Below are 2,548 nucleotides of genomic sequence, written 5' to 3'. Positions count from 1 at the left end.
TATATATATATATATATATATATATATATATATATATATATATATATATATATATATATATATATATATATATATATATATATATGGTATTCTATTCTTTGAAATAATACATCAGAATTATTTTTAAGAGTAGACATGGATTATGATCAGAAAATATTCAAGATATTTGACTGTTTGTTAAATATTTGATTTGATTAAATATTATGATACATTCATAGAAATATAGTATAAATTGTGATAATAAGGTTGCAGTACGTGTATTATCATACTTATTTTTGAATTACTTCTTAAAAAATTGAATAAGATGATTTTAAAAGTGAAACTTATTTTTAAATTACTTTTTAATAAATTTAGGTTGCAGAACATCCAAACTAAAGTGAAACTAATGTAACTCTTGGAAAAAAAAAAAACTTGAATAAGATTATTTTAAAGGTGAAACCGTAATTATGAAATTTTATAACTAATATTCTTTTATTTTAAGAGTTACGAAAATTGAGTGTTTATGTGGATGTAAATCAATTAGCATTTTATGTGGATGTAATTAATATTCTTTTATTAGCATCTATGAATGTAAATCAATTACTGAAACTAAAATAACAATTATAATTTTAGTATTTTGTGAAGTTATCATGTTTATTTTTGACAAATAATTTGAGTTTTAGGTGTCAGCACAATTAAAATTTCAAAGTTTACACTAATATATTACACAATCTTATTTGGGAAGTTAAAATGTTTACTGTAATAAAAGTTATAAAGCTTGTTAAAAGGAAAGCTTCCCTCAAATACCTGTTTTATTGTATTTAAGTCTTTTAATTTAAAGATGCTAAAAGAGGTTATAAAACAGGGTTTCCTTTAGACAGTGTTCGTTTTAATGTAAAACATTGTTAATGTTCATTTGTAACGATGGAATTCATATCATTTTTATGTTTGTTTTAAACTATTTGCGAGCAATGGTAAACACTAATTTGTGTGATAAAGAAATTTTCTTATCTTCCATCTAAGAAGATTTGCAACGATTCACAATAATTATCAATTTTATCCTTACAACATTCATAACTTATTAATAATAACAATAATAAGATGTATTGTTTAATTATTTTGTTAATATTTTATTAATTTTAATATTTCAGAATAATTTTTACCAAAACATATCTTATTCACAAATATAATTTTATATCAATATTATCATTAAGGACAATTTGATAATTTTTATTTTTTATTTATTAAAATATTTTTTTTATCTATCACATCAGTCAAATATTACACAAACTTTAATAAAATTGACTTTCAAATCAAATATCTATTACCTCCAAATCCTTTAAAAAAAACAACACATATTTTATTCTCAAATCTCTTCAAATTTATTAACTCATTCTCTCTCAAATCCTTCTAATCAAGAGAACACACCTTTAAAGTATTTCATTAATAGCTACATTTTCTTTAAGTTTGAATCATCGTGTATATATACAAATAAAAATTAGATAACTTAGTGATACTTAAGTGACTTAATTCACTAAATACTAGCTATATTGGTATGGTAATCCTTCATTTGATTAAAAAAATAGATAATTAATTACTAAACTAATCATGCATTAGATGACTTTATTTATTTTTTAATTAGACGAGTCTCATAACATACATTAAACTAGTTTATTTTATATACTAATAGAGGAGTTTAATAATACACAACAAATAAGTGTATCTATATGCTGAACGAATGAGTTTTGATAACGGTCTAAAAACCGTTATTTTCATACATAAATGTAATATCAAAACATACCCATTATGGCTTAGAATGAGATTAAAATAAAGTAAAACAGTTAGTTGAGTCATGTGAGAGTCAAAAGTTGGTTTTAGAGATATTATGCTTGTTTTTACATTGTTTTGCAGGGTTTTAAGGTGAATTGAAGATGGAAGTAAATTAAGGTAGACTTAGACCCCTGAAAGATGAAGAAAAAGGATGAAAAGAAGAGTCAAAAGGACCGCTAAGTGTCAGAATGGATCGTTGAGCGTCCAGAGCTATTAGAGGCAAAACGATCAGCGGTAAAGCTGGCCGCTGAGCGGTGAAGCGACAAAGAGGGAAACCGCTGAGCGGTTTAATTAAGCGCTAAGCGATTATCTGTTTCTATTTGGCTTAGATTCTAATAGGATTCTGTTATCTTTTTGGTCTATAAATCGCCCCAGTGCGATTCAAATTGTATCCTTTTGGCAGAGAGAAACGTCCATAGTAGTTCTACACACCTTGGAGGAGGTTCCTTGGATGCTTAGGCTTCAATCTACCAAATTCAGGGTTTGCTTTTCCATTCTTCCATTATATTTCATCTAGTTTCACCATGATTATGGTGAACTAACCCCTTTGTTGTTGGGGAACAAATTTAATCTTTTGAAACTCTCATATATCCAAATTCTTATTTATTTTATATGCTTGCATATGCTTGATTTATCAATTGTTGGGTTCCTTACCTTTGCTTAATGCTTTTATCGTTTAATTCATTCGATAAATGTTGTTTGTCTTTATTGATACGGGAACGTACAGTAATGTCATGAA

This window comes from Vigna radiata, unplaced genomic scaffold (assembly GCF_000741045.1).
Source record: "Vigna radiata var. radiata cultivar VC1973A unplaced genomic scaffold, Vradiata_ver6 scaffold_445, whole genome shotgun sequence".
Taxonomy (NCBI): Eukaryota; Viridiplantae; Streptophyta; class Magnoliopsida; order Fabales; family Fabaceae; genus Vigna; species Vigna radiata.
Note: the sequence above shows the minus strand (reverse complement) of the source record.